The sequence below is a fragment of the Marmota marmota genome, unplaced genomic scaffold, assembly GCF_001458135.2.
Source record: "Marmota marmota marmota unplaced genomic scaffold, marMar, whole genome shotgun sequence".
Taxonomy (NCBI): domain Eukaryota; kingdom Metazoa; phylum Chordata; class Mammalia; order Rodentia; family Sciuridae; genus Marmota; species Marmota marmota.
In genome coordinates this window covers 4,885,004-4,896,281 of record NW_025999924.1, presented here as the reverse complement: position 1 = coordinate 4,896,281, position 11,278 = coordinate 4,885,004, and positions in this window count along the sequence as shown.

Sequence of the window (11,278 nt, the reverse complement as noted above, 5' to 3'; positions counted from 1 at the left end):
CTGCGCAGGGGGAGGGGGCGGCTCTGCCTCTCAGCAGGCCGTTGCTCCTGTTCTGCCGGTGGGTCGCAGGCCCGCCTACCTTGCAGGAGTGGTTGGCAGCTCTGCCCCTCCGCGGGCCACTGGTCTGTCGGTGGTCACAGTTCTGCCGTGGGTGGGGTGGGGTAGGGGGTGGCTCTGCCCCTCAGCAGGCCGCTGGGCCTGTTCTGTGGGTGGTCACAGTTCCATCTACCTTGCCGGCGCAGGGGGAGGGGGCGGCTCTGCCTCTCAGCAGGCCGCTGCGCCTGTTCTGCCGGTGGGTCGCAGGCCCACCTACCTTGCCGGAGTGGTTGGCAGCTCTGCCCCTCCACGGGCCACTGGGCCTTTTCCGTTGGTGGTCACAGTTCCGCCTACCTGGCAGGCGCGGGGGGTGGGGGGCGGCTCTGCTCCTCAGTAGGCTGCTGGGCCTGTTCTGTGGGTAGTCACAGTTCCATCTCGGAACCCTTGTTCGATTTTAAACAATGTGGTTTCTTATCAACCTGAGGAAAGAGTACACCTGGCATGCTCCAGGAGCAACAAGGAAGCCCGTGCTGCCTCACACCAGCGGGTTGGTGAGGACAGCAGTGGCAGTCCTGAGGTCATGGAGGTAGCCACCGGCTCACTTGCAGGATGTGGTCAGAATTGTGTTTTTGTTTTCTCTAGGAATGATAGAAAACCATACAAAAATTTCATTCCAAGCATAGGAATGAAATCTGAGTTGGGTTTTAAAGAATCACTTTCTTATCTATGTGAAGAATAAACTTTGGTATGCAAGGGACAGAGGAAAACCAGGACGAGGTTGCTCTAGTTCCATGGGGGAAATAATGATGACTTAGCTTATGTTGTGGATGGTGGATGTCATTGGTAGATGGACATTGTCAGTTTCAGGATACTTGAGGTAAGAATAGGGTTAGTAGAGACTATTGGAGGTGCTAAAGTCCACCAGTCCTTTTTATATGAGCTGTTGAGTGAAACACATGTCATTTTCTATAATGGTGAGTGCTGAGAGAGGAGAAGGTTGAGTTCAGTTTTAAACATTGAACTCTGATGTGCCAAATATTATTGGAGAGAAGTCCAATAAACAGTCACATATGAGTCTTGAATTTAAAGGACAGATTGATACCAAAGACATACATTTAAATTTATCCATAAGTGGAGGTGGACAGGATTGGATGAGATTTCCTAGGGAATGAGAGTAGACAGAGAAGAGAGAAATCAGAAGACCCGAGTTTTGATAATTTCAATATTTGGGCTTAGGAAACAGAGAAGGTGTCAGCAAAAGAGACCATGAAGGATCAGGCAGCCAGATAAACTGGGAGAATATGGACTGCTGGGGTTAAGATGAAAGAAGGCAATGAAGGACTAGTCTCACTCTTGCTGAAATTTCCAGTAGCATGAAGATGGAAAATTGTCTATTGGATTTAGCAACATGGAGGTCACAATTGCCCTTGAAAAGAGCCATGTATAATTTTATTACATGTCCCCATTTGCAAAATGCTCATGGTACATCATGCGTGCCTAATTTTATATTTAGAAACTTCTCTCAGATTATTTCTATAAGTCAGGCAGATAACCACACAGTGAAGAAATCAGGGCAAAGCATCAGAGTGGCAAATAAGAGACCTACGTTCTAGTTCAACCACTTTCTACTAACAAGCTAAAGGCGCAGGCAAGTCATTCTGCCTCTCAAAGCCTTGGTTTTCTCACAAGTCAAATGAAGGGACTGGAAAAGATTTCATCTATTTACATTTGTGCAAAAGTTTAAGTGCAGAAGGCACATTTTGCATTTTAAAAAAGCAAACTAAAAAAATAAAAATAAACCAAGCTTTCATTTGATTATATTCAGTGGGGAGATATTTTAAAGGAAGGACCTCTGTCACCTGCAGTGCAGGCCCCCATCATCCCTACTTATCTGCTCACATTAACCATGCCAGCAACTGCACAGCCCAGCTTCCTTCCCTCTCTCCACCCACACACATACATCACATTCATCTCTCTGTTTGAAAAATCATATACCAGGGAACTGACAATTGGAAGCATGACTGGAAAGAAACAGCACAGTGAATTTTGGAAGCTGGAAAAGGTCTTTTGTGCTTTAATCAGACACATGAAGACTCTGAACATAATTCTTTTTTGTGCCTGCATTTAATTACCATAAATAAGAAATAAATCTGAAATTATTGTTCAATTCATTTTGTGCCACCATAGAGGAGGGAATTTACAGAATCCAGAAACCTCAATTATAAGTTACATCCAATCAGCATATCACTCTTTCTTAAGACTTCAAGGAGAACAAATTTGATGACTTAGTCACTAAACAAAGTAGAAAATAAACAAATGAGTTGGCCATGGTGAGACCTCAGGACACTGGGCTTTTATGGTGAACTGATGTTTTCTCATTCTGGAATGGACGATGCCTCAGATGACTCCTGGGTGCAAATTCTGTTGCTTGCAAGGGAAAGGAAGAGCACCATGGAGGTGACTTTTCTGATTGGCCACAATTCTCTGTGTACCTTCCTGTGCTAGTTACACAGAGCCCTTCCATGCTTTTAACGGGTGAGCTCCTTTGAGCGTGACCACTTTCTGAGGTCTTACTGACACTTTACAGATGAAGTAGAAGAAGGATCATTAGTGTCCTCTGGGAAAAGTAAGTGTGAGCCATAGGAAAGTCAGCAATCCTTTTTAAGGTGTTTGCTTGGGGAAGTGGGTGTGGTGCTGTGAGCTGCCAACTACAGACAGGAAATATGGGTGGGGATTGTTTAGATTCCAAAGTGCCAAATCATTAGGCCACAGAACATCCATATACCCCACTGAGCACTGCCTTTTTATCTAGATGCCTGCACTGGGACATTTCTTTACAGGAAACATATATTTGTTTTCGTGAAACCAAAAAGCAAATCCAAGCCAGGTCAGAATCCTTCCAGAAATGCTCCTAGACACATTTTAGATGAGGCAAGCGTTGGTGAAGCCAGGCATGACTTAGTTCCCTTGAGATAGAAGTAGGAGGAAAGACAAGACCCAGAAGGAGGCACATTGACCCCTGGAAGAGACTCTGCTTCCATCCTTGGAGTGGAATCTTCATGGATCTTCATGGATCTCCTCATGACATTGCCCTAAATTCTATTCTTTATTATACTAAAATGGCAGCCCAACTAAAGAGAAAAAAAAAAGCCAATTACTCTATTTCCTACAATACTCAAACCTAGTTGTTTCAATTACTTGAATTTGATTGGGACTCTTAGTCACTATTCTGGGTGTTTGAGAGTGTTAAATTCATGGCAAGTTTTTTTGTGAAGCTTTTTTTTTTTTTAACCACCATCTTCTTGCTACTATCTGGGAATAATACATTTTTGGGGGTTGCAAAAGATGACTTTGTGTTCCCTAAGTTTTCTGGAATACCTACTTATATGATACCCAAAGTTGGGACTTCAGCTTTTATTTAGATTTTGACTGGCTGGATCAATGATTCTTCAGTTTGTTTGTTAGTAAGTGATACAATTTTCCTGAAAGAACATACTAAAGAGAGCGATTACAGAAAACCTTCTCTGCCTTGTGTTTACCCTTACATATTTGGAAAACTAACTTTTTACGTTTGGTAAATCTCATTCCTCCATCCTTTGGTCTTTTTCCTGAAGCTTATGAGAAGCACATGGCATACCATGGATAGGTGCACAGACTGTCGAATCAGATTGTTAGTAATTTAATTCCAGCTTCCCTGTTTACAAAACTTTGATTATTTTGTGTAACCTCTCTGTGCCTGTTATTCATTTGGAAAAGAAGAGGACAATACTAAGAATAACTTCTTAGGATTGCTTGAAAATTATGTAAATTAATACATATAAAATCTTTAGAATAGTGCTTTGCACAGAACAATCACTCATTTTTTTTCAGTTGTAGTTGGACACAATATCTTTATTTTATTTTTAATTTAGAACAATCACTTTCAAGTAGAGCTAAATCTATGTGCCTCCCTAATTCCCGTTCACATCTCTTGAAGACTTGTAGCAGCTGTGTCATTAGCAACTTGTTTTCTCCACCATTTGGCTTTTCTGTAACTTTGTTATTATCACTGTGTTATCCCTTTAGCTTCAAAGCTCCTCAGCTTCTACCTCTACCTCAGATTCTACCTCTCCTCTAGGTAGAATCTGCATATGAGATGCATCCCTTTGAAAAGAGACCAGGCATGTTTACAAATCCCTCTATTATTTTTAAATAAATGGTCATAGAAGGCTAGAACAAACAGAGGAGTTTTGTGCAGAGAATTGAATGCAACCTAACATTCTACTTTTGAGAGCACATTTCCTTACTTTTAAAAGATTAATATTCATTTGTCTATTTATTCTTCAAACTTTTCGTGAGCACCTGCTAGGAAGACTGTGAGGCAAATTAAGAAATTATTACCAAGATATATAAGATAATCTATAGCTCATCTAAATCAATTGTAGATGAAGGGGAAAAAAGACTAAAGGATAGAGCAATCACCCTAAGAAATGAGTAAAACATTTAATAATACATTTACATTTGGCTATCTAATCCTAGGAATTATTCTGCTTTGCCTAAATTCGGAACAAGAAATACACTCCATTTTTTTCTTGTCACATTAGAGTGGTTGAATGTATTCTACATCAATTAAAGCACTGAGAACAAGTAGCTGTTAGACTCTTGCAAAATTAACATCACTATATCTCTGGACCAGTTCAAGAATTCATTTTCTCAAACATGACTCTGAGGTTGTATTTGAGTTTTCAAATTTAATTTTAGAAAGATTGCTACTGTGCAATAAAATCACAGGATTCTATGAAACATCAATCTTCACCTTTACAGGAGCCCACCAACATGTAATCACAGCTGGAAAGAAGACACCTTGAGGTCTTTCAATGAATGCAGTGTTGGACAGATGCATTGTGCCAACTCTCAAATCCCACTTGAAGTTTTGGAATTCATATTGCAGTTTAAACTAAGACTTTTCCTTTATTCGAAGGAAAAAAAAAAAAAACAAAGAAAAGTTTACATTCTCCGTAGGAGTTTTAAACTTCTGGAACTTCTAATAGCTCATATTAAACATCATAACAAATGAAATAGAAATGAATAAGAAACAGATGTATTACCCTGCTCTTGAAATATTTATGAATTTTAATATTAGGAATGTGGGAAATAAGAGAGCTGGTGAGAGATTATAAAATTGATCATGGCTATCCCACATTATCTTAATATCAAAGCGTTCTCCTTCAGTTAAACTTAACAGATTCATTTCTAATGAATCCTGAAGTTTAAGTTTACTCCAGGATCTTTAATATTACAACACTGTTAACTTATTTATGTAATAAAAACTTCTGTAAGGTTTTCTAAGAAAGCATGTATTCCTAGAACAATAATTTTCTTGTTAGTTCTAATTGATTACACATTTGGTATTGTTCTCCTTTAATCCACCTAATTGTTTACACATGATTACCCAAACTATACATGGACACCCAGCCACTTGGGAATTTGTGTGCATGATTTTCTGCAGCTGGATCCGCAAGATTCCCCCCTGTTTATGTCAACTATTTAATTCTTTTTTTAAAGCTATGAATATTTTATGAAACAATTGAGCTCAGTACTTATTTATATATTTTCAAAGCCACAGATTCACAGGGGGAACATTTGATGGCATTCTCATTGCTCACAGAGAAGTTGAGAAGAAGGAACATTTACCTTTCAGATTCACTGGGCTTGCTCAAACTCAAATGAACGTAAACAATGGAGACTGTAACATTACAGTCTTTATAGCTTCTGTGCTGCATGCTAGATGAGATTACTGCTGCTTTTCAAAACTATATAGAGCAATCATATTTTGTGAATGTAGATGCCCCTGGTAGTTTAGGTGCCAAGGATGGTCAGATGGTCCAGGAAGAACTTGATTCTCATAGGATCTTCAACTTAGCCTCATAGACCTTGACCTTCATGCTATCTTCCTTTCCCTGCAATTCAGATGTGGTTTAGAATCTTGGTAACATACAAAGTCCAAATCTGTCTGGATGAAAGGAGAACATATGGGCATCATGCCTGGAGGAACTGTGGACCACTCAGTTTAATATACTATTGAAGAACTTCTCTAAAGAGTAACTCAGAGTTCTCACTCTAGACCTATCTTCCCCCTTTCCTGCTTCTTTTAAAGCCCATTATATCTATAGATACCATATTTTTGTTTCTGAGTCTCTGCTCACTAGAAAGAACAAGTACCTTGTGAAGAACCCATTACCATATTGCACTTCTAGCCTTTCCAACACTATCTTTCTGCCCTAGGTGGCTGGACTTTGAACACTCTCCCCTGCATTTGTTCTGTTATGAGACCAGCCATACTTCAATAGCACTGTGGGGGTTGGAAGGATGGCAGATGTGTTCCTCTGACACACCAAAAAAATGCCACTTTGGCATAAGGATTATTTTGAGCCAGATGCAGTTGAAAAATGATAAATTCCAGGAGAGAAGTTCCATCTCCCCTTTTTCTTCCAGAAAGGAAGAGATAAACCACCATCTAAGAGATATCCTCCTTGTACAGGGAGGACATAACTTCCTTATCATTATAGATGGGGAGTTGGAGCTGAGAAAAATCTGCACAAACAAACCTTGCAGAGTGAACCTCATTTTCCTGGTCTATACACCATTAACCCAACCTCCTTTTTTTTTGTCATGTTTTCATAATTTATTAAACTTGTCCATTTTAGTGTATGTGCTTGACTTCAGCTTCTTTGGGTTTTCAGTTCCTAAGTAGTGCTCTCATGTCACATAAAAGTAAATTTGTATGTTTTTTAAAAATATTAATCTGTCTTGTGTTTAATTCTTAGGCCATGTCAGAGACCCTCAAAGTGTAGAGGAAAAATTTTTCCTCCTCTATGGCTTAAAAAAATTATTTTTCTTCTACTGTCCTAGAATCTGTAGTTGGAGACATGTTAAATTAGATTGCCAAAAGACAGATTAGCAAGAAATAAACAGTTATTGACATTACAATGCACATCACTTGAAAGAAGATACAATAAAGAATACCTCCAGAGAGGCTTTAGAATTGGACTTATATAGCATCTTCACACACACACACACACACACACACACACAATCTTTGTAGAAGAGGGTCATGGCAAAGTCAAAGAGTTTTAATCTTTTAAGGGCAGGAAATTATGGGAGGGAAATATACCGGGAAACTAATGAAGGAAGGTTTGTTTGTATGGGTCCATTTCTGTGCCGACTTTCCATCTATAAAACTTCCTTAGGAAGGGATTCATGGAGTCCTCCTTTTTCAGAAATTTCTGCCTTTGGTCAGATAAGGAAGCTCTGAGAAATGTATTTTGTTGTTGTTGTTGTTTGTATCTGTGAATTCCCACTTGCCTCCAGTTCAAAATAATCTTTATGCCAAAGTGGCATATTATGAGGTGGCATATTCTGCTTCCTTACAAATCATTGCCCTATTATAAAACTTTCCACTGTAATCAAACTCTCATGGTATCAGTTCTAAAATATTCCCATCTCTGTTTTGCCCATCCCTCCTACTTAGCTTTGTCTTTATATGTATTTTTCTATTTCTGAAAAAAAAATATGTTATTTTGTGTGTTTTACTTTCTAAACTGTTTTTAAAATTCAATTTGGATATTATCCTTAATGAAGTTCTTCCTACTTAATATGTCTGTTAGTTATAATCCCTTTCTTCTTTATTTTTGCCATATTCAACCTGGTCCTAACTTTTAATTTTATCAACACATCTGAAGTAGGTGGAGTTCAGAGTCAGATTATTGAACAATATTTTGGCTACAAAATTTTTCTTGCAAAATTGTAAGGAAAAAAGGATTTTTTCCCCATTTATGTGGTTTGGTTGTTTTGTAGGTGGTTAAGGGTGTATGTGTTCTCTGTGGCTATACTGAGAAGTGTCACATAGCCCTCCACATATTCCTGGTCCATGAGATTTTCAATAGTTTCTTCTCTCTTTTGGCAGGTGATGTATTCTTCTTTTAGCACTCTCAATCTCTGTTGTCAGTACATCTTTGTATGTAAAGCAGACTTCCTTCTGAGATTTGTTTTTATTGTAATGTTCACCTGATATCAAGATCACATGGGAAGGAGACCTGTAAATTGCTCAACCTCTGACCATTTGAGATTCCCCATATTTGCCAGAAGAAAATAGATTGACTAAGTTTGTTGGCAACTGCCACCCCTCCTATCACCACCTTTTTTCCTCCACCATCACAATTAGCCTGCCTATTTCTATATTAGCAGGCTTATTGTGCAATGCATTTATCCAAGTTGTTAACTCCTTGAAAAATTTGATAAAACTCATAAGATCCTCCCTCTAGAAAATTTACATATGCACATATAGTTATCAATTTGCATGCAGTTCCCAGGGGATTAACAGTCTCTGTGTGTGTGTGTGTGTGTGCACATATACACACAGTACACAGGAAATGCTGAAGTAAGCTGAGCACACATTCTAGAGGCACTAACAACATAAGGGACCAGCAGAAGTACTAAGTAATAGACCCAGGATGGGACATGTGAGCAGTTAACTTTAGCTAGAAATTATGAATAATTTGTTCCTCCCCACAACCTCTCCTTCAAGGGGTCAGTTGTTCACAGTCACAAGTCCCTGATGGCATTTGGTTTCCTGGTAAAGATCAAAAGACGAACTTGGCATTTGTTGAGCATAAATAGCATACCAGCCTCTCTACTGACCAGATCAATAGACTCATAACCATGTAAGAAATGTGAAGGCATGTCTGTAGAGGGCACAGCTGTGGTCCTGGAAAATGTCCAGTGTAAACAGTAAGGCAATGAAGGAGGAACGTGGTTAAAGAAGGAAGAGGGTGGCTGATGAATTTCACTCAAGTTTATCAAACTGATCCCTTTTACTTTTAGGGAAAATGTGGGCCTGTAATTCCTTACTTAGGGAGTTTTTCTTCTGTGGGAGTGGAAATGATAGATAATGGTTCTTTCCAAGGAGGTCCCCAGAGTAGATTTTGAATTTGTCCTTTAATTCTGACTGTGCCAATAGAAATGGCCTTTTCCCTGAATTAATTGCTAGAGAGATTAGTAATTACAGGACAACAACACTTTTTCAGTCATTCAACAAACATTTTGATTGCCTACTGAAGTCAGAGTCAGAAGAATGCAATGTGATTCTTAGTCTTGGGAACTTGCAGATGGATGGAGAGGACATACATAAATTCCTATTACAAATTGGGATTCTCTTTATGTCTCACCAGCACAGGTGGCTCATCTAAAACATATCTTTTATGACAATTGCTGACAAATTTTTACCAGAATATGTGATCCTGTCTCCAGTTTTTTAGTACAATATTTGAAAGACTTTTTTTAAAAAAAATACTTTTTAGTTGTCAATGGACCTTTATATTATTTATTTATATATGGTGCTGAGAATCGAACCCAGTGCTTCACACATGCTAGGCAAGTGCTCTATCACTGAGCCACAACCCTAGTCCCTGAAAGACATTTTTAAACTCATTCAAAAATGTAGACTGTTCAAAAGCTAAACTTTAGCTTTAAGTCTAGATAATCCTAAGTTGATTTGAGTGGTCTGTCAAAGAATTAGCTGTACTTCACACAAACACCAAAACCTCCCACTGTAAATAGTCTGGCCTGTTTTCACTAGCAACTGTCATTAACTACTGATCTGGAATAAAGTCCTACCGTGTGTGTGTGTGTGTGTGTGTGTGTGTGTGAGAGAGAGAGAGAGAAACTGCCATTCTCAAATACTTCAGGGAAATAGATGTAATAGCAATAGGAAAAAGAACAAGAAACACAAAATGATGAAAATTGCAAGGTATAAATGGGTCAGAAGGCCTGACTGGGTGCTATATAGGAATGGCTATATTTCATATTCAGCAAAAGTCAAGAGCACACCATACAACTTTGCCTTAATTCTTAAGGTGAATGTTTTCACAACATTGACATCAAGATGGTTAGTGAAAGGTATCATAAACTCAAGAATATTTTTGAAAACACCCCCAAAACAAGTGGTTTTCTATGGCATGGTCAAATTCTAAATTATCATTAAAGTTATTAACTGAACAATACTTTTACAGGATCACTTCATAATCTTGTGGTTGGAATTTAGGGAGTTTTTCTTTTGGGAAGATGGAGTAGAGACACATTTATCCACCTCTTCAATTAAGTGTAGTTAAAAACTGCAGACACTGTACATGTACTGTAACTGTAGACACTATGCATGTACCGTATGAAAACTCTAAAAGCTGGAGATGACCAGGTAGACTGACTAGGGATCTCAGAACTTGAAGCAAAACACAGTGATGAGATCTCTGTATATTCTTTCTACCTCATATAACCCACACTTGCAGCTGAAGAACCCAGTCACCTGGAAACTCTAATGAGGGCAGACAAAAACAAAAACAAAGCATTGTTATCTTAGGCAAAAGACTAGGAAAGGAGCAACTTGCATAACAGAAAACTTTTAAATAACTGCTTATCGAATGCAGCAGATCACCACAGGGGGAAAAAATTGTGAACACAGCCTTATCCAGATCAGGAAAATTGAGTGTTGAGCCTGGACCCTCATAAAATTGTAGCAAGATGCTTCAGCATCCACCTAGATAGTGTCAGGAAGACCAAATAGGGACCTTCTAACTGGTAATGAGAACTTTCTTGAACACTGTATCAGTGGAGAACTTGTTGGGAACTAAAACTCCAATAGCTGATCAGCAGTTGGAACAAGGAACTCTCCATCTTGGGGATCCATGGAGGCCAAATTGGGAATGGGGTCTACTTTAAAATAAGCACTCATCCTTTTTCCTGCAGGAGAAGTATTAATAGCAAAACAAAACAAAATAAACTTATAAGATTTAAATAACTTTGAGAACTTCATAATATGATAAAAAATACCTAGGTTTCAGTTGAAAAATCATTCATCACGTTAAGAACCAAGAAGACATCACATAGATGTCAACACAGAAATGCCAGATATTAGAATTGTCTCACAAAGATTTTAGAGAAATCATGTAAAACTGCATCAATGGGCAATCATGAGTATGCTTGAAATAAACAAATAGCAAAATGACATAGAAAGTCTCAGCAATTAGAACCAAATACAAATTTTAGAAACAAAAAAAAAATCAGTAATTGAAATACAAAGCTCAGTGGATGAGCCAAATAACAAAATAGGGAAAGAAAGAGAGAAAGAGAGAGGGAGAAAGGAAGCAAGAAAATTGAGAGAGAGAGAGAGAGAGAGAGAGAGAGAGAGAGAGAGAGAGAGAGAGAGAGA